Genomic DNA, 22157 nt, shown 5'->3' on the forward strand with positions numbered 1-22157 from the left:
GAGGTATGAAAATTTGCTTAAATTATATTTTTCTACGTTTAACATTTGAAATTTAAGTATTCCCATTAACTCCTACATATATATATATCCGTCGACCCGTGTTCGGAAGTCATCGTACAAAATACGACTGATTAATCCGTTCTGCAGATATCGAGCAAATCGATAACTGACCGAAAAAAGAATTAAAAATCTAGGCTTTTTATCCCTCAACCCTGAAGATATTTTACCTACCTAAGGGGTATTAAGTTATGTGAAAAAAACTTTTCGTAACTTTTTGTTAAAATTTTGAGTCACGCTACTCGTGAGGTCCATATCTCTCTGCCTCTTGGCCGAATTAAACGGTTTCAATGTCTCGTATAGAGATGTTGCGGTACCAAATTTGATCAAAATCGGTCTATCCGGTCTGTACATCAAGCTAAAATGTGTGCGCGTGTGTATATATGTGTTTGAGAAACAGTGTTTACCGGTGTTTTTTGTCACTTCCCCCTCTACACTATCTCCTTCCATCTCTTCCCGCTGTTATATGTCGAGTTAAAATAAAAAAAGAATAAGAAATAGAGAAAAATCTATTTCTTTTGTTAAGATAATTTTACGATTCGTCATGTCCTTCAAAATTAGATTAGAAGACGCTGTGATGAAATATATAGTTTTATTTATCGGTAGTTCAGTCGCTTTCATTTTACGCGGTTCTTGTTCTCGACAAAAGAAATAGTTTGGAAGGAGAGAGAGAACATAGGCAGATAAATCACGGTGTATGGTACCGATACAGCGTAAAATTAAACGTAACTAAATGAACGTTACGGTTCAAACTTATAAGATTTTCTATATAACATTACTACAAGTAGCTGTCCTTCATTTTACCTATTTTCCTTTTAATTTAGCGCTTGGGAGCGGTTTTTCTTTCATAAATATGTACGAGCATTAGTAGTTTTAGCGATAGGTAAACCTCGCTTATGTCGTTGTGTATTTAAGTGTAAGGAAAAGTCGGTGAAAAATCGACTTTTTATTTAATTTTATTTACCGTTTTAAATTTTTTAAATAAAACTAAAATTAACTTCAATTTTGTCATAAGAGAAAATTAGAAAAATTAATGAAGTTTTTTTTTTTTTTAGTTTATCATTATTTATAGTAATTTTTTCATAAATGCTGTTGACGTGTGGCGTATGCGTTTTCGAAAAGTAAAAAGCAAAATCCATCGATATGAAATTATCATTAACATTATCATTATTTTATAATTATCATTATTTCACTGATATGAAATTATTATTGTAGTGACCGTCCCGTCTGTACGTAATCTGAAAGCGACCGTTTCACAGTATGTAATTAAAGATAGAAATATATATTTTGATTTACAGTCCAGTCGGTATTTCTTTTGGGTGGGACTTTTTCTACACGATCGCTAATTTTTGCTTTGATGCCTCCGCAATATCATCAGAAATGATTATTTAGTTATGCGCCGTTTGAAAAAGGCGTGCTTAAATTTTTATTCGACAAAATGTAAAAAAATCGCAAAAATATCCATTTTTTACCCCGTTTCCCTATATAACTCGATAACTGTTCGTTTTAGAGAAAAGATCGAGAGAGAGCAAAGTTTTCTTAATTTACACACAATATCACCGGTTGCAAATGCACCGGATTGAAAGGCGGGACCTTCGGATGTAAGATCGAGACGTTACCAATCGCCCGCGGAGATCGGCCGACCGCAGATCGATATAAAAATAAACTCTTACCGTACAACTTGTGGCAGAAATGACAGCACGGTTGATGTAAACAGCTTTCACGACTTTGCCCTTAGTAGATTTCTATTTCAAACATGCCGTTGCGTTTTTTAATATTAATGACTTAATTATACAATATTTAGAATACGGTATCGAAAAAATATACGGTAAAAATTTTCTGTCCGATTTCAACTTCTTGATCGGATGACGTATTTGCCGTAAAAATTATGCAGTATTAATAGTATAATTGAGAAAAAAGATCAAATTCATGTTAAAAATGTTGCGTCCCAGATAAACCCCATTGGACCGAATGACGATTTTATCATCGATATTATATTCTATAAAAAAATTATGTATCGGAGTAATTTACTTCAGTCTGGTTGAAGCCGGGACATATATAGCCAAATTTTAACTTTTTAGTCGACAAAATTTGGACGTAGGAGGTTTTTTAATTTTGTCCAAATTTAATCCACAAATGCGTCATATAAGCGTATACAAGTACAAATCTTTTCAGCCGTTTTCAAAGAATTTATATGGAGAAAGTCTAGAGGTATCGATCAAAATACACGCCGATACATGCGTCTACATATCAACTTTCTTGCGGAAATCTCTATAATTTTTTTTTGTGTTTTTTCGACTAAGGATGTCGAAAAGTCGGCATTTGCGATAACATAGAAACCTAAAATTCTGACAAATCTTTGTACTGTTCCTTTGTAGCTATGTCGCTACAGCAATAATGGTGCTACCTGTATAACAGGGAAAGTAAAAATTACGGTGTGAACACACGTTTTAGAAATTTCAAAATAACGGCCGCTTCAATTTTTAATTTTTTTATTTATAGGTAACCGTTAGTTTAATCAAAGTTTTTTTTTACCGAATATTTTTAAGACTCGCTGTAAAAAAAACACCTCATTTTAAAGCGGTCGATGAATAACAGAGTTATTGAATAAAATTAACGATGTAATTAATTATTTATCCGCAATTTTTTCATACTTTTTATTTTTATTTATGTACGTAGAATTTGAAAATGAAGAGTCAGTTACATTTCTTTTTTCGTTACACTCCCTATACGTTACAATATTTCATAGGTAAAATAAATAAATTCCGACTTCCGTGGCGGAGTAGTATCGCCTACGACTTTCATTCGAAAGGTTCTTTGTTAAAATCGTGCTCAGGGATGGAATTTTTCGTACATTTAGTATTTCAGAAATCGTATTCCCATTTATAATCCGTAAGATTATGCGGTGAGTTAATCGTCTGAAAATAAGAATTTAGAAAATATGTATATAGGGTGTTTCATTTTAATCGTCCTAGGCGATTTTCTCGTAAACTCGCCTAGTTTCTCAAATTGGAGGGGGACACCGCACGGTGACCTTGGATTTGATCTTTAACTTGACCTTGACGTTATTTCAAGGTTAACACGATTTTTCAATCGTTATGACTTATTTTTTACCCCACCGATGAAAAATGCAGAAAATTTTATATTGAAATACGACCTTGGACCTTTTTGAAGTTCATACGGCTAACTGTGACAGAGTGTTACACGATACTGTGAAGTCATTTTATGCTGTTTCCCGTAGTTTGTGAGATAAATGGCCAGGAATATAAATATTCCAAGAATGTCGTATGACCTTCAAAAACCTGTAACTCGTATAAAACTATCACCGTTATAACACTGTATCTAATGTTTAGCCGTACTTCCTTCAAAAAAGCATGTAATTATTCTAATAAGCATGAGTTTAATTAACACAGCAGGATGCAAGGGGCAGAGCCCACCGGTTAGATATTTAGGAGCTAAATATTCCCTGACCGCGACGTGAAATGCAAGCAACAACATAGCGCGAGCAAAGCCGCGAAGGGGATGCTAGGATATATATCGTTAACTACTCGTGTCATCAGTCGGTGACGTTACGAATGAAAATATAAATAAGATTAATTACAATACTAAACGATGAGATAATAAGGAACTATTTACAAAGCATTAATCATAATCGTAAGAAATATTTGCGATCAAAATTATTTTTAATACGAGAACAACTGTTATCTACAGACAAACGGCAATCGCTGAAAACACGGTAATTAATGATATTTTGAACAAATATCGAATATTGTATGCGGACGATATATTTGTCATTTATAATCCGACTACTAATGACGAACTTATGACCGTATTAAATATACTTAATAACTCGACTTAAAATTCACCTTTAAAATGGAAATTGACAGGAAAATACACTTTTTGGACATTGAAATTTAAGTAAACGTAAACAACATTATAGAAACAGCCGTTTCTAGGAAACCGACCGTAAATCGCACCGCCATACACTAAGAATCTAATCATCCTCGGTCACCGGAAATCGGCAAGGTACACAAAAATTAACCCAGATAAACTCGAAAACGAAATAAACACGATAAAAGAAATAGCGGTTTCCAGTGACTTTCATAATCGAATCGTCGAAAGAATTTATTAAAAAAACAATCACGTGAAAATAGTTTTTCACTTTACAGCAGAATAATAATGAAGAGCTTACTAATAACTATTTCATACAGTACACTACGAATAAGATTGTAGAAAAAAATTATTGATGTTTATGATAAAGATAAATATAAGAAAACATACAAACCTTTTAATCTCGTTTTAAAATATTTAAGGGATAATAATAATACTGATGGAGAAACTTTAAATACAACGTATAAAATTTCATGTAATGATTGTAACGGTATATGACCGTAAAACCAACATATCTTTCGAAAAGGGTTCGCAGAGCTTTATAATTCACACAAGACCAAGAAGGAAGACGTTTCTAATACTGCTGACCATCTGCTATAACATAAACGTACTATTACGGACTACGAACACGACTTACAAATTTTAGAAACGCGCAAAACAATTAAAAAATAAACATCTTAGGAAATTATTACAGGTATAAATTGAAATAAACACGTAAAAGGTAACTTATGAAGACGATATTTTCATTAAAGCCGTAATAAATTATTACTATTCATATAACAACGTAATATAATTCACAAACGGCTGATTTTAATGCTTATTACTCAAAAATTATTTATATTTTCATTTGTAACGTCACCGATTGATGATGCGAGTAGTTCGTGAAAGTACTGTTCAAGGTTTAATAAATCAATTCTTAAACTGCGTATCGACGTTTATTTAATTTATAATATTATATCGATCGACTCGGCGGTTAATATGTTCATAAAGTATTTGAATTTTCAAAAAATAAATATCTGTATACGTGCTAGCATCCCTCGCGGCTGTATAGACTATCCTACCCTAGTAAAGGTCATTTGTATGTGCGTCTGTGTCCGTCCACCGTAGCTTAGCACCGGATCGTACGGATCACTAGCGAAAGATCCGGATTCGTTAGTACATGTCTCCTGCGAATCAGGTATGTACTCGTTATATTATTATATATCGACATATCGATATCTATATGCGAAATATATATTAATAATATATTTTTTATTTACGCGATCGTTTTTCCTCGTAAAATAATTAACGTAACCAAAGAGTAGGCACCGGAATGAACCGATCGTTATCAGAAAATCCCGATTCGTTAGTATCGGTGTCTAGAGTTTAATTTCTAATTTAACTTTCGTTATATCGATTTTCATCGTTCAAAAAAAAAAAATATATTTTTACACAAGAGGTAATCAGTTTTGGACACCTCATAATCCCATTCCAAGACGCCGCCCGCCAGGACCTAGTTGCAGAGGTGTACCTACGGCACACCTCTGCAGCTAGTATACTTATAAAGAGATTAAAATTCTACTAAATACGGTAAAAATAAAATAAAAGATGAAGTAAATTTTAGTTCGGTCCTAATCGGTTAGGAACTAACCGATTTTGAAAAAATGTGTAACAAAGAATTCTCGACTCTGTGAAATTCGTGAATAATCCTCGGTCAGAACCAGCTTCACGCTAAACTCAAAAAATATTTTCTTTTAATTACGATTTAAAAAATTAATAAAAAAATCTGTTATATTAAACATAAAATAAAATTATATTGTACCTTTTCCCCTCCGAATATTACATATGAAAATACTGTGGATTCATATCCCAGGTTGGCACGTCCAATCTTACTCAAACAGGTATTCGAGTATACATACACCGTAGGATCGACATGGCGAGAAAAGCTGTAAAGAAACCGTATAATGTTTGAATGAAAATTGGCAGTGTGTGTGTGTGTGTGTGTGTGTGTGTGTGTGTGTGTGTGTGTGTTAGAAAAAGTAAAAAACTCATATAACATGGGTCCGAAAATGCTACTTCGTTGTGCTTTCTTCTCCATGGTTAAAATGACGTTATACTGAAAGTTTTGAGACTTAAGTTAAGGGTTTTGACGGGTTTTTTTTTACGATTTTTGACCTGAAAATTTAATAAAGTAGGTTGCACATTTAAACTTTGTATTCCCTCTATTAACTGAAGTTTCTACGGGCGATCCCATCCGCAGGCTGACTGAGAGACAGGTGCAGATAGTTGTAGAGAGATCTGCACAAAGAATTATTGAAGTCAGGAGGCTAAATCCCGATATACTACAGAACATCATCGGGGAGGAGATCTCTAATGTGCCGGTCAGAGATGTTAAACAATACTCGGTGTACTGGTGGAATCAAGGGATTGCTGACCAACGGACAGTTTTGCAGCGGTGCAAACGGAGGGCCCAGAGGCTGAGAGCGCGTGTAGGTCTGACGACTGAAAGTGAAATAGCGATTGAAGATTATAGGACGGCTCACAGGAGTCTATATTTCCTTATCAAGCAGGCTAAACGAGATAAATGGAGGGATTTGTGCGGTGAGTTGGATGCGGACCCTTGGGGGCGCGCCTTCCAGATTACTACAAAACGCCTTGGAAGGCGTCTGCCAGCTCTAAATAAGGATAAAGTGGCGCAACAAATGACTTTTCCTGCGGGGGGAAACTGAGAGACAAGGTACAGTCATGTGTGAACGCGGCAGGTTCACACAGGACGAGGTGACTGCTGCAGTCAATAAACTGAAGAATAAGAAAAGCCCGGACCCAGATGAGGTTCCGGCTGCAGTCATTAAAGGTCTAATTAGGATCGTCCCGTGGGAGATGACGGACGTCGCCAGTTATGGTTTACAATACCGCACATTCCCAGACTGTTGGAAGGCTGCGAGAACGGTCTTCCTACCTAAATCAGCCGCTAGTCTAGGCACCAACGACTACCGTCCAATAAGCTTAATAAACAACATGGGCAAAGTCGTGGAAAGGCTTGTAGCAATCAGGCTACAAGAAGAATTAGAAAGAAACAACAGCCTGCACGGTGAGCAATACGGTTTCCGTAAGAGTCGCTCGAATGTAGACGCAATAAATAGGGTGGTGCGATGGGCAACGGAGGTCTGACAGGGCACTTGGCGGACGAGAAGGATACCGCTAATGATACAGCTTGATATAAAGAACGCGTTTGGGTCCGTTCCGTGGTCGGCTATAGTGGCAGCGTTGAGAGAAATGAATATAAGTGACTATTTGATTAATCAAATAAATTGTTATCTCAGTGACAGATGGACAGAGGTCAACACAGTTGAGGGGACGGAGAGGTACCAGATTTTTGGTGGTGTCCCGCAGGGACACCACCAAAAAAGTAGGGGTCCGTATTAGGACCCCTGCTTTGGAACGTCTTTTATGATTTCGTGTTTCGGCTTAATTACCCAGACGGCGTTACAATCGTAGTATATGCCAACGACGTTGCTGTACCGGTTGAAGATCGGGAGCTAGACGCTTGGAGACAAAGGCTAACCTCTCCCTTAGATTGATAGACGAGTGGCTAGCGAGAAATAGTATGGAGGTGTCTCTTACCAAAAGTAGGTGTATCCTCTTCACGGGTAGACGGAGACTTCGCGGTGTGAATATTGCGATCCGTGAAAAGGATATTACTGAAGTTACTAGCAGAAAATATCTGGGAGTTGTGCTAGGTAAGAATCTAAAGTTTGGCAGGCATATTGAAATGGTATGCAAGAAAAATGGTATGTCGTCGACAGTAAAAGCGATCAGGGGGCTGTTTGCTGGACACACAGTACCTAGAACGTCAAGAAGGAGGCTCATCACGTCTGCGATGGTGTCGTCTGTACTAAACGCGGCATCAATATGGGCTGATGCTGTAAATATACAAAGAAACAGACAAAAACTGACAAGTATGCATCGGGCGGCGCTATTAGGTGTAGTGGCAGGTTACCGTACAATGTCGTACAACGCGTTATGTGTTTTGCCATCAGTTCCGCCAATTTACCTACAAGTCAAAGGTAGGAGGCTAAGGGCGGCTGGTCATAAGTAGAGGTGGTCAGGAATGAGTGGAAGACGGTCTGGACCGAGTCATGAGTAGCAGAGTGGACCAGGCGACTAATACATGAATTAGATAACTGGCTGGACCGGCGTCACGGTGATATGGATTACCACATTACCCGATTAATGTCTGGCCATGGCTGTTTCAGCACCTACCTGAATAGAATTGGTAAGAAGGAGTCGCCTGTTTGTGAATATTGCCAGGGCGTAGATGACGCCGAACATACATTGTTTGAGTGCCATAGATGGGCGCAACACCGCCAACGATTAGTAGATGAACGCATTGTGACGGGAAATTTTGTGGAATGGATGTTGGCCTCTGAAAATAACTGGAAACGGCTCGCAAACTTCGCGAGAACAGTTCTCCGTACGAAGGTGGAGGAATATCGACGCCGGGGTTACTAGAGCGCTAAGTGTAGGGAAGGAAGGACAGCCCCGTCTTGGAGGACCCGTATGCTTAGGTGTACGGGTACCTGTGGGAAAGCCTTCGCGAGGGGTTAAGTTAAGACCGAGACCCGGCCGAGGGTGTTGGTTTTCTGGGGGTGCTTGCGCCCTTGGTGCTGGCACCTTTGGTTTGAGGCAAGGCATAATGACCGACACCCGGTTTCTGGTGTGGGGGCGGGGAACGGCAACGCGGGGCCCTGTTTCCCCCGCCGGGGATTAGAGGCAGGCACAAAAGATCCAGAACCGGGGGGATTGACCTGTCGTGCCGAATGTTAAGCCGGTGGATGGGGAGACCTCCTTAGAGTCGGAAGGACACGTCCCTGGGCCGAGTATACTTGATTGGATGTCCGGATTAAAAATAAAAAATTAATAAATAAATAAAAAATTAAAAAATTACGTCGGATGAAATTCCTTTTCGTTTATCAGCCTACGTCTATAAACAATATTATCAGTACCTGGCTGAACAGCAACCTAAAAGATACGCGTAAATCCTACGCAAACCTAAAAATTACGCTTTGGTGTTTCATGGTTTATCATCGTCGGCCTGTATAATTATGAAAAATAAATGCCTCCGTTATTTGTATCGTCTTAGCGTCAATTTTAACGCTCATTATATTTGCTTATAGGTACATACCCTAGATTTTTAGTACAAATTACGACAGCGTACTTATAAAGGCAAAATATTGCGATCGGCCAAACGTTTGGGTGCTACGGTTTTTGCAAATGTCAACGTATAAGTTCCCCTTAACCCGAGAGATGTCGGATTTAGGGTAGGAATATTTAACTTTTTTTAAAGAGTTTTTGTCTCTCTTCTCGAATATCCGTTGATCAAAAAAGTTTAAATACGGTATAAATATTTGTGCGTATATACCCAAGTTTAGGCCTGACCTTCGATCCCAAAGGTCAAGGGCAAGAAGGGGAAATCATTTTACCGTGTATTTCAAACGAATGATTTTTTTTTGACTATAATTTTATAAGCTTTGTTGAATAACGTTGTATAAAATCGGGTCGAATTGTCGAAGTAAACTTCCATAAATAAACTTTTAAGCCCGGAAAAACAAGGGAGCGAATGGGGCCCGTATTTAAAATACCAATTTTTTTAAATTTAATCTTCCAGATTGAAAATCAGCTATATCTAGTATTAATGTACACGACAAAGGAACTTTAAAAAAATGAAATTGTAAAAAGCGTTTTGAGCTTCTTACAATAATTTCTTGGGCGTTTGGTTTTTAAGAAAAAAATACAAAATGTTATACGAGGCAGCCGTTCAAGAGAATCAAACGGAACCCAAATTTCGACACAGATTTTTTTTTTGTACGGTAAACGTCATTTAGAGTCATGAGGGGTTACATGGAACCGAAAAGGTTTTAATAAAAATTTCGATTTTTTTTTCTCGATTGTACTTTTAGCAAAATTTTTAACGTAAAATATAAAAACGTTATTTATTCGAAAGATCAATTCAGACCAAAATAAATATTTTTGCTGAACATTGTAATCTTTTTCATAAGAGTAGGCTACACTAAATATCGCATAATTATGTTATTAATACTTACAAGTATATTTTAAAAGAAAAAAAAAGGGCAGAGCCGGTAACGTTATAAAGCACTTCGCCGGCTCTTTCTTGAATACCGGTTCGCGATCTAAATTCTAAACATATCAAACTCCAGCGCCACTGGAGTTTGATAATAACGAATAATATATTCGTTATTAAAGAAAATCTGATTTTTGGAAAAACTGTAAACAGTATAGTAATTATCTATATATATATATAGATTACATATTATCTCAATATATATATATATATATATATATATACTGTTTATTACTTTTTTATTGTATAGATTATCTTAACTTTTCTGAACTATTCGATTGTAGAATGAACGTTAAACATCATGCAGCTGACAATATTGCTGTCTTTCAAGCTTCGAGGTCATTTGTTGGAATTTCCGATGGGCAAGGACAAATCCCGCACGGATACACACACGCGCGCGCGCATAAATACGTATACTATTAAATTCCATACTTTGTTTGGTGTATGTAATATATAATTATAAAATAAAATTATAATTGTATTTTTTCCTTAGTTATATTTTATGTACATTACCTGTATAGATTATTACACTGTCGGATATCTATTTGCGATTCTGTGATGTAATGTATTTATTTTTAATGGCAGGCGATTTTGATTCGGCGGGATTTTTAAGTTCGGATGTTCTTCCTGATACCGATCTACTGTACTAGAGAATTTTGGCGTCATCAGTATAATAATACGGTTATTCTGCCCTTGAGCACGTCCTACGCATCGTGTTCATTTTCGTCCTCTTCTACTTCCAGTTAAAATTTTGAGTTCCTGAATCCGAATCGTTCCGGTTTAACTTTTATTATTATTAATCTTCCTCGTTACTTCATTATTTACTATTTCCACCCGTCTGATCATCGCGTTTCAAACGTCTTCGTTTTTCATTTATCCTCTTTTTCTCAGTATCCGTGTTTTACTTCCGTACTGAAGTAAACTCGAAACATAACTCTTCAGAAGGTCCTTCCTCGCGTTGTAATTCCATCTTTTTTGTCTGTTACTTTAGTTCGGGCCCGGATCCGTTTTGAATATGAAAACTGTTCTTAGATTTAAAAAAAAATCAGTGGAATTTCACTCCTGTAATTCTTTCGCCGTCTTCGTGTAGATAATTTCAAGCGACATATATTCGACATCGCTTGCCGCGCCCGTTTGGTATGCGCCACAGTCCCCGTGATGTTATCCTTGGTGAGCGTCCCGAAACCTTTCCGGTGTGATTCCATGTGCTGCAAGAACCGCTCGCACTCGAACACTGAGTGTTCTACGGTGTCCTCTCTTACCCAACGATCGCCGGCGCGCACAGGTACTCTTTAAACAAGCGATCGTCACCGGGTCGACTCGTACCCCAGTTCCCAGTGCTTGCGATCCAGGTGTCTCCGGAGATCCGGGTTCAGTCTTTAGGTTATCTACCCTTCGTGTATTTATCCCGTGTTATTCCATTTTACTAAATACTGTAATAATCGGTCCTTTTTTTAAAATGTTTATTTAGCTATTCTAACTTATTCTCATGTTTGTATTTGGTCTAATGTCTTACAATCTTGTGTTAAAAATCTGATGTGAACCTCTCATGACTTCCTTGTACGCTTATTAAATTACATATACACATATTTTTTTTTTTTTTAATGAGATACATAAAATGTTATTTCATTAATAACTTCTGATATTTTTATATATATATATATATATATATATTTTTTAATGTTATTATTGAATATTATTTATCGTAAAAGTCTGTTTACAATCATAAGTTAATAATTAATAAATCCGTATATTTAAATAAATAAAAAATTTTAAAAAAAAGATGAAGTCTGATTTGAACCGATGTGCCTTCCCGTTGTAACATCCACATATTTCATTAATTAAAATTTCGTTTGACTATATAACTCTGGAGCCGATGAAAATAAGTACCGCTTATGATAGATCGTTTAAAATCTCTCGATGCGGGCTTATTACTGCAGTTAAGGAAAAATCCAAAATCCATTTTTTTTTGGATTTTGATCATTTTTTGGAGACTTTTGGTTCAGTTTACTGCAATCAAAAGGGGAGGTGCACAACTACATTTTACAGCAGTCCTAAATCTAAAATTTCAACATCCTGTGGCTAATCGTTTTTGAGTTATACGAGATAAATACGCACTAAGTACGTACGTACTGACGTCACGCCGAAATTAATCAAAATGGATTCAGGGTGGTCAAAATGGGTATTGCCGTTGAAATCTGAAAACCGTAATTTTTCGCGATCACAATACTTTCTTTACTTTGTTCAAGGAAATCAAAAAGCATCTTCTAACGGCGCTGAAAATGTGTACGCTCGAATTTGAGGCTTTATAAAAATAAAAACGTCCCTCAGATTTCAAAACAAATTCGTCACCTTTTCTTATTTTTACTAATTTTGATTTTTTACTCGTTTTTATTTCCTTGTACGAAGTAAAGAAATATTGTGATCGCGTAAAATTTAAGTTTTCAAATTTCAAATTTGATTATCGTTAAACGATAACTATTGTTGTGCAAGGCGTTTTTAAAGCCGACACGGGGCTTACGGGTTACGACTTTGGGGTACGGCTATTGACTTCATCCAAAGGTTCCAGAACAACGTGCTGAGGAGCATTTTGGAGGCGCCCATGGTTTCCGAAGAACAAGGAGATTTACGACTACCTAGGGATGCCATCTATTAGTGAAGAAATTCACCGATTAAGTTCAAAGTACGTACTTAAACTTAACGCTCACGAAAACTAACTTGCCGTTAACCTTTTGGATAACAATGAAGATGTGAGATGACTAAACAGACTGCATGTGTTGGATCTAGAGAATGTTGTGCGTTGAATATCGTCTTTTTTTAATCAAATTTTTGCCGACTTATAAATTATTTTATTTTAGTAATGTCAGTTCTTTTGTATTGTTTTTTATGTTTCACGGTTTTAATTCGTTATATATCTTCTTTTTTTCTCATGTATGACTTGTGTCAATTTTTTATACTCGGTTGGTCGTTCTGTTTTGTTAACCGTTTAGTTTGTTTTGCGTTCTTAACAGCTAAGTTTTAAATCTTTTGTACTTTGTTACCCTTAGTTATATTTTAATTTTGCTCGTTATACTCTTTAATTGTACTGTCTTGGGAAGCATCACTGCATACCACCCTTTCACGTCGTTACTAACTGAACAATTTACTTAAGATTCATTGTTCAGGAAACCGATTGTAAATAAAGCAATACACAAAAAAAAAATTAATATTATGGGATGGTGTTTTTTAACTTAGATATCGTCTGTTGAATATCTTCTCCTTCCTCTAAACAAATCATTTTATCTGCGAAATGAATATAATTTATTTTGCTTCCTTCCGCCGATACCGCTTTATTCAACTTTTTTTAGAACATTTTTACAAATATTTTGTACGCAAATTTCTTTGATACATTACTTCTGTTGTCATAATAATGAACAAATGAAAATAAAATTTTTTTTTGTTATTTTAATGTTTTTCGAAAATTTATAAAATGGTTTTACGGTGGTGGCCACCGTATTTTCTTTTTTTTTATAGAATGTTTTTAAAGAAAAACTCTTCTTAAGTATTAAAATAATAAATAGATTTTTAAATAGTTTTGTAATTTATTTTATAATAATAAAAAAAATACAAACTGGTAAACAACGTAACATATTTTTTATATAAAAATAAAGTCATCGGTATATTTTTTTAAATGTATTTGTCACACTCATTTATTACTCGTAAAGTAATTTCCTTGTTTATTAATAATAATAACAGTAAAATAAGTAATACCGTAAAAGAAGAGTGATTTCGCCTAAAGAAATATATTTTTTATGAGAAAAATTAATCGTGAAGTGTAACTGTGTAAATTAATTTTTTAATGAACCATTATGCGTAACGTTTACCGTTATTTGCAAACAAATGAAAAAAGTAGAATTGTCCCGTTAAAAAATCATTTATTACTATTTTATATCGCTTTAACGTAAAAGGTCAGCAAACTAATTGTCATATCTTACTTCAAAATTAACGATAGACCGGTTACACTCGGCTGATATCGACAGCATTCAATAAAAGCCGTGTTATATATATTTATTTATTTATTTGCTTATTTCTATTGCTCTTTAAAATGTAAAACAACTCATTTCACGCGCACGGCGGGGATGGATTGCTAAACGGGTGACTGCCTACCGCGGTACATTATCCCTTCCATTCATCACTTGCAGTTCTAACACTAACACTACGTCAGACACCGCAGGTGGAACAGCTGCGCATCCGTGTGTTTACGCTTTATAAACTGTTTAAAAATTTTTAAATATTTAAAAAAATGTATGTATATATGTTGTCTTTATCGGGTTTTACATAATCAGATCTTTTCAACCACATTATTTGAATACGAAAATTTAAGAAAAATAATTAAAAAATTACTGGGTAAAATTATAATATATATATATATATATATATATATATATATATATATATATATTTTATCTTAAAGGAAGAATGATTATAAAAGTAAAACGGTTCTCAAACTTAAATACCATGTTAAAGAAATTGTAAACTGAAAACGAAATAAAAACAAAAATAACAAAGTTTATCCACGTATTATAAAATAAATGAAAAATTATCGTGTAGCAAAATGGGATTACACTTGAAAAAAAATTTTACGAAGTATTATACAGAATCGTCACCAAAACTTTTGGGGTTTCAGAAAGTCAGATTAAGGCATAAGGGACATTTAAAAAAGTGATGTCGGTAACACTGAAAGCCTCCGCTACAACGTTTATGTAACGGCTATCGTCGCATCAGTCTCTGTATTGTTGTTGATGCGTTTCGTTGTTCGTTATGTTTTTACTTCAAGAAAAGGAGTGTTTTGCGGTATTCCGTAGTAAAATCAGTATTTTATTTCGGCGTGCATTTCGACATATTTATGAAAAGAAGCCGTCGCATGAAAACCGTACAGTACGTCGGTTCAGATAAAGGAACTGTTCTTAAACAGAACAGATGGCTTGGAAGGCCATCGGTATCATAAGAAAGCGATTAACAAATAAGTCGATCTGCTATCATAAGTCCTAATAAATTCATAGCTCGTCAGTCTCGTGTTACAAATTTCTAAGAAAAAAACATTTATAAAGTTCTACGTAAAAGTTTGAAGTTGTATGTATATAAAATTCAGCTGCTGCAAGAAAAACCACCGATTACAGTAAAACATTGCGGTTGCTGTTGAAATTTTAGACAAAATTAGTGAAAACGAAACTTATTCGGATGAACGTACTTTTTACCTTAACGGTTATTTAATAGACGCAACCCATAAATATCACGAATATCAAAAACTCGGCGTATATTTTTTGAGAAAGCCCGTGACATTGAAATGCTGTGACATTGCTTTTCAATGCTGTGACATTGAAAAGCCCGTGAAATTTAATGTTCCGTACGGTTTAATGAAAAATCAAAATCGGACTTTTTTGTTTGCCGATTATGAAATATTGGTCTTGAGATCTTAAATTACAATCTATTTACTCCACCGTATGAACTAGAAAATGTACGTCGAACGTTTTTCCAAGAAGACTGTACACCTCACACAGAAGACGGTGCCTCAAGAAATTGAGTTTTGAGACATTTAAAATCTGTGCACGGAGAAGGTTCTAACAAAAAATAAGAAATAGGGAGGATTAACCAGAATAATCGGTGCAATCCAGATCGGCCGGGACCTAAAACGACAAAAAATTGATTAAAACTGAATTAGAAAGATTAATCTATAGAATGGTTGAAGAAAAAAGTAAATAAAAATAAAAAGGATTTAAAAGGAAACACAAAATGTAGAGATCTCAAAACTTTAGATCGGAATGGAATAGAGGAGAATGGACAAGACGTAGTATAAGGACCTGCCTAAAGCAGCCATACGATGACGATTCTCCTATTTTTCGGAGACTAACCAACTGCTAGTGTTAATCTCACTATTTCACTTCTGTATTCTATTTTTCTTAGTTTTCTTGACATTCCTTATATTAACAACAAACTGGTCTTTTGAATCCAACTTCATACCGTTAAGACAGTATCTGTAGAGACCGAAACAGACTGTAGACCGACGATGTAACATCAGAATTATACGGTGGATACTTCAAACTTCCCGATCAAGCTGTCTCGATTTTCAACGAGCTATGGAAAATGTACGGGGTCTGGTGTTGTCGTGACGGAAGACAACACCTAACCTATCGATCGATTCTGGTCGCTTTACCTCGAACGCTTGGCATAATCTTTCGGTTGTTAACAGTAGAGGTTTGAATCGGTAGTTTGGCCGGACGACATTAGCTTGCAGTAAACGATTCCTCTCTTATCTTATCGCACACACAGCGTTACTTTTCTCGGCGTCATTCCTGGCTTTGCTACCGTTAGCGGAGCTTTACCTCGTTTTGACTACGATCGTTTCCGTACACTGTTGTGTTTTCATTACCCGTAATGAACCGTTTTAAAAACGGTTCGTTTTCGTTCAGCCGTTTTAGCAACGATTCGTAAATGGAAGTTCGATCCGTTATACTTGTATTTAATTATTAAATCTTGTAGTTCCCAAACATCCTGTGTATTTTAGGTAGGTATCATAAGAAAGCTATCTATTGTAACGGGTACCGTGATTCGACTTCCGGAAAATTTCGACATCTTCGCGTATCACATTCCCCAGACCCCAACACCTTCCTCAGTTCAAAAGTTTATATATACATTTGCGCGCGCGCGTGTGTGTGTATATATCACTTTCTTGTGGACACGATAATTACCGTAATTTTGCGTCAATCACTTTCAAATTTATACATAAAATATAACGACCAAAAATCTCGGTCGAGTTTGTTAATGGCCAAAGTCGGATTACGGGGGTGGAAATGGGGGGCGTTTTCGAAAAAAATATATCGCTATTACTTTTTTATTAAGTAGAATATCGAATTCCTACTATTCTTTGGATAATGGCCAACGGGGTGGAAAAAATGGGGTTTCAAGGACAAAAAAGTCATAGCTCCCTTAATAGGCACAGTATCGAATCCGTTTAAAGTGGCGGTTAGTCCTCTAAACATTACCTAAAAATTTTGTCTGAAACGATATTTGATATGAGAAAAGGTGGAAAGTAGTGTTTGATACGAGCTCGTACAATCCTAGTTCGCCTACCCCTATTTTGCCCCGGTGAAATCTACCTCCACCTTCCGGCGTGCCGAAAGGAAATTTTTTTATATCCGACCGTCTTCAAGATTTAAAACTGTTTTGCAGTCGACATTCAGTTCGCTTGTAATTTTGTAACCGCTAATGTGCCGATCTTTCTCGATTTTTTCCGCACTTTCATCGCCCTTTTTCAGTCATCGGCTGATCAGAGCAACGTCCATCATGACATTAAGATTTCTAGATTAAAAATGCTTCAACCGGCTTTGTGATGCTTCAACCGAGAAGTTAGAAGTATCCACCGTATAATCCTGGAACTTGCATCGTCAGTCTACCGTCTATTTCGGCCTCTTCAGAAACTCTCTTAACGGTATGAAGTCGGATTCAAACGCCTCAACCAGAAATACTCAATTATATGTTGCATTTCACAAGCGTTGCCAGATTTCATTAATTCTAGTAAAGTTATGCGATCTTAAGCCACCTACGAGAAGAATACAAAGAAATTATTTTCCAACCCGAATTTATTTGTACAGAAGCGTATTTTGTAGGCCTATCCAAAATTTAAATAAAAATAAAATATTAAAACGTTAAATGAAAATGTTATTAAAAATAAAAAAAAAAAAGCTTAGAGGAACCGAAATTCATTGTAGTAAGTTTTTCCTTTTGATGTCGATAGCAAATAAAAAATGGATCGTAAACCTAACTTTTTGAAAGTAGTTTTGTTTTTAATTTGATACCAATTTCTAAAAGTTAAAATTTCATGAAAATTTGAAAAGATTTTATCATTTTTTTAAGGCTTATTTTTATTATTTATTTATTTATTAAATTAATGTTTTTTTTTTTTGTTTAATTTACAGGTGGGTTTCTCGATAAAATCAGTTTCTTTTGGTGAAAGAAAAATGTAAGTGTTCATAATATAAATATGTAATATTGGACAGATCGTCGCCGTGCTTCAATCGGGCGTTCACGAACTACGAACTCTTAATCCCTTTCTACCTCCTGTTGGGTGCACAGTGCACGAAGCCCTAAGCTTTACCTGTAAAATATTTATATTTTGTTTGTTTCCACACGTATTAGAAAATGCTGTTTCCACCAGCGGCGGGGCAGTTACACTGTCAGTTTAGAAACAACGAATTGCTGCCGATCGTGTTTCACCGACGAAATTAGCGGAAGGTTTTACAAAGCCCACCTGTGTTTAAATAATTTTGTAAATATTTTTTTTACAATTTCGTACGAATACGTATATGAAATTAAAAAAATGTAAACGAATCTGGTAGAATTAAGAATCTTATAACAAATATCGAAAGGACTGCTTAAAAACAAAATAAGTAAATATGATACCGGTAAAATTCATTATGCGAATGCTTTTTTGCCCTTCCCCCTTTCTGGGATCGCTCATGGAAAACATGGCATTTGAAAGGGGGAGGATCACGCCGTCAGATGCCGGAGTGCGGAGTGCCCGCGGCCTCATTGCGCAGAGACGACCCCCACATGCTCGGGGGCCCTCTAAGCGCTCAGCCGCGGGCCTGTCCGCTCCGGCACCCTCCGACATCTCGTTCTCCGGCGGGTCCCCTCGTACGTATGTAATCTAGCCGTTACCTTCTGAACGTAGTTTTCGACCGTTCTCCATTCTTCAACACTCTTCAGCGTTTTTCATCGTTCATCCTTCGGGCGGAACGTATCTCCCAAACCCAACGTGTGTAACATCTCCCCTCGTTCCTCATCGAAACGCGGGCAGCAGAAGTGTACACGAAAGGAAGTCTCCTCCTCGTCACGGTCAGGGCAGCGATCCGTGTGGTCCATCGCATATTTGTACAGATAAGCCCTATAACCACCGCGGTCCGCCAGGAACTTTGTTAAGTTGTATCTCAGCGAGCCACGGGTCCTCCTACACCGATTCCTGATGTCGCTGATGAGGCAGTAGGTCCACCTACCTTTAGTACCTCGGTCCCACCGCCCCTTTCAGACCCCCATTAATTCTTCTCTTACCTGGAACGATATGCGCTTCCTGTCTCCGTGCGGCAGGCAAAGGCCTTTGCTCTCAAAGTCTCCTCCTCTGCGATATAACTAAGTCGATCGGCATTGCACCCGCCAAACTTCAGCCGCCTCCTTAGAGACTGTTCTATACGCAGCTACGACTCGTAAACAACATCGTCTATGGATCGCCTCTGACTTACCTAGATATTTTGCATATGTAGTTACTCCGGCCTGTAGCTCAGCCCCGTAAAGCAGCGTGGCATACGTCACTCTCGCAAGTAAGCTCCTCCGATTCAGGGTCGGACGAAAAAATTATATTTTTTACATAAGTTTTAAACTCTGTTAAATTTTGTCCCCGATCCGATAAGGAATACGGTCATACTAAAAAATATAATCCGTTTTTTATTCGGTTTGACCGTTAACTACCAAATTACGACAAAGTATTTCGCCGCGGGAGATCTTGATCGTATGAAATTTTTAGGCTCCTAGTAACAGACGGGCAGGAGGTACCCGATTCCACATTTTATTATTTTATTCTAACATGTTAAGTATAATTCCGAAACGTTCATTTTTTTACTAATTTGATCGATTTGAATTAAATAAAATCATTAACATTTATAAATAAAAATTTGTCGAGTTTGAAACGTAACTTTTTTTCTTGTTTATTTTGATAGGTAGAATGCAAAAATAAGTAGACAGATAAAGTTTTCTGGTTATATAAACTTATGTGAGTTAAATACGGTTTAATATCTAGGAGTTTCATTATATTTATTTACCTTTTTTTATTATTTACTAAAAACACATTTATAATTTTAATTCTTATCGTACCGTATATTTATCATTGGAATTTACTATTTCAGGCCTAAACTCTGCGGTTTTCTCGCGTGCTTCTTGTAAATATGTAGTTTAACATGCAGTATTGCGATGCGATGTGTGTTATATATGTAAGACTGGCGAAAAGTAATTTTGGATATTTTTATTCTCTGATGATGCTGATACATTGATGCGGCGAAATATGTAGGAAATTCCTATGACAAACGTGTGGTAATACGATAATTAAAATTATATGTATGTTTTTAGAAATAAAAAAACAATATATGTATATTTTTTTTTTTCTTAAGATACGGAAATAAAATAATTGTTTTTTAGGAAAAAATTAGTCATTAACTTAAAAGGAAAGAAGTAAATTTTAAACTCTGTACAATTAATTATTATAAAAGTACAACAAAGATCGTTGCAAGTAATTACTATTATTTATCTATGTTTTTTTTTTGCGACTACCCGGTAATGTAAATAATTATTTCTGGTAAAATATAAACTAAGAATTAATATATATTTACATGTTATGATAAAGCAGGAAAAACGAAAAGGAATATTTGAAGATGATACGAGTAATTACATATATATTTTTTTTATTTTACGTTCTACATTTACTCTTAGTGATGTATTAAACATAAAAAAATGTATTTTTAAATAAAATGATGTATTTTACTAAGCCAGTACTATCGATACACTCGAATAAGTTAATTATACTCTCTCTCTCTCTCTCTCTCTCTCTCTCTCTCTCTCTCTCTCTCTCTCTCTCTCTCTCTCTCTCTCTCACTCTCTCTATCTATCTATCTATCTATCTCTCTCGTCACTCTTCGTGCATAAATAAAATATACTTAATAAATTTACGATAGGAAGAGTGTCTTGATGTATTACGAAGAGAAGTGCTTGTCGGTAAGGCGGGTAGTTGTTTAAAGTAAAAGATAGAAAGAGATAGAAGTTCATCATACGACAGGGAGAGTTTGAGTGAAAGAGAGATATGCAGCGAATCGAGGAACGAGTAAAATAGAAATATACGGCATCGCTTGTATGCTGATAAGTGTTTTTCTCCGGTCACGATCTTAAAACATGTGTAAAAGTTTAGCCTGTTTGCTGCGCTGCTTATCTATACCGTATGCATAGGCCTGTTCGACGATACTATAAATAAACGTGACTTAAATGAAACATTCTATACGTGTATGTATATCGAAGGAGTGTTACAAGTCGTTAGTTTATACCCGCCCGCGTATAATATTAAACAGTTTTGGCAGTCCTTAGTAAAACAATGAAAAATACTATCGGTGTTGTATTTATTTGTCTTTAAAAAGTCGTTCGCACATATTTTACGGGAATATTAAATTTAATATTTTTTATTAAACTTTTTAGTTGTTTAAAGCCACCTGTAACGTGCTGGCGATATACGGTATGCGAGACGAACCGTAAACCGTAACATGCCGTTAACCGTAAGATAGTTCATCTCCGTACTTCTTTTCATAAGGCTGTGATTCTTAGGATTCACTTTGTAATCGCTTATCTACCTCTGAGTGAATGTTGCTTCCGCCGTCACGTTGATAGGCTACAGACTATCCTCCGATTGGTCTCAGTCCGTGTAACACTTTTCTCCTACCGGAATTCTGAGTAACCGATCGCAATCCAGAACGCCTTTTAACTGCCGGGATGTATAAACCGATTCTCCCCTATTCAAAATTGAGAAACATCTTTGGATATTTTTCGGAGGTGTACCATGTATTCGAAGTTATCCGTCGGTTTCAAGCACGGCAAATCGTATAATCACCCGATTCCTATCGTTAACGAAATTAATGCGCGTGAAAAAAATTGTTTTAAGCTATATTTTTGAAAACGAAGCGATTCAGGACCCGTGTTTATATTAACTTCGTGCTTATTTTTACTAATAAATCTGTCGTGAATTTTTTTTTTCGTTTCTTCGTAAGATACTCTATGTCAGTGATTGTCAACATTTTTAGCTCCACGACCCCACAAAAAGTAAAAAAATATATAATGAATATTTCGCGTCCCACAAACGTACCCGACGAAATCTAGTTAAAACTATTCAGCCGTTTTGATAGCGACGGGTACAAACATGGATGTATGAAGTGTACATATATGATCGATTTACGGGTTCTAACTTAAGGGTACATGCTCCTTGTAATTTCGTCTGCTTTCATAATATTCGCTGTGAGAGCGT

The 22157-nt window shown here is 36.0% G+C and overlaps 1 protein-coding gene across 5 annotated transcripts in view; it reads left to right on the forward strand.

Moving 5' to 3' along the window:
* Nucleotides 1-22157, forward strand: part of LOC142334073 (uncharacterized) — a 337489-nt gene that overhangs the window by 103636 nt on the left and 211696 nt on the right. The window contains exon 1 of one of the 5 annotated variants that reach the window (XM_075381744.1): nucleotides 18049-18068. The exons of the other annotated variants lie outside the window; for them this stretch is intronic. The gene's annotated coding sequence lies outside the window, so the exon portion shown is untranslated. Of the gene's footprint in view, nucleotides 1-18048; nucleotides 18069-22157 lie in introns of those variants that run through there. 5 annotated transcript variants of the gene reach the window in all.

This window comes from Lycorma delicatula, chromosome 13 (assembly GCF_047948215.1).
Source record: "Lycorma delicatula isolate Av1 chromosome 13, ASM4794821v1, whole genome shotgun sequence".
Taxonomy (NCBI): domain Eukaryota; kingdom Metazoa; phylum Arthropoda; class Insecta; order Hemiptera; family Fulgoridae; genus Lycorma; species Lycorma delicatula.